The following is a 680-nucleotide window of genomic DNA, read 5'->3' on the forward strand; positions in this document are numbered from 1 at the left end:
TATCACACAGATTCATCGGCTGCAATCTCTCGTTCCACCACATCCCGAAGGTGCTCTATTGGATTGAGCTCTGGTGGCTGTGGAGGCCATTTGAGTACAGTGAACTCTTTCAAAAAACCAGTCTGACATGATTCACGCTTTAAGCGTTATCCTGCTGGAAGTAGCCACCAGAAGATGGGACATGTGATCAGCAACAATACTCAGGTACACTGTAAAAAATTTCTGTAAATTTACGGTGAAAATAAACAGCAAAATACTGTTTTAATGTAAAAACAGCAAGTTGCCGTTTTTTACAATGCATCATGGGAAGACTTGCTCACTTCAGTTTGAGTGGTTGAGCAACAACAGTAAGGGCACTGTAATTTAACGGTTTTATACCATATTTTTTTCTGTGTACACAAGACGCCATTTTGGATTATCTACATGAGGTAAGTTTGCAGCTCCATATGTGACTAACTATCTGTAAAGTTTAGTAAAAAAACTACCTGTTAGTTTTTAAAATCACATGTAAACATCCAATAAACACACAACTGCAACAATGATTTGACTGTGTGAATTTGAAAAGCAAGATTAGCATAAGGACTCGGTAACGTTAGTCCTCACATCTCCTGGAGCCTGGATGGATATTTTACCTTAACTTTTAGGAACAGTGCAAATGTTGAACGTTATAATTTGTGGTT

Source organism: Danio rerio, chromosome 21 (genome assembly GCF_052040795.2).
Source record: "Danio rerio strain M-AB ecotype USA chromosome 21, GRCz13ab, whole genome shotgun sequence".
Classification (NCBI taxonomy): domain Eukaryota; kingdom Metazoa; phylum Chordata; class Actinopteri; order Cypriniformes; family Danionidae; genus Danio; species Danio rerio.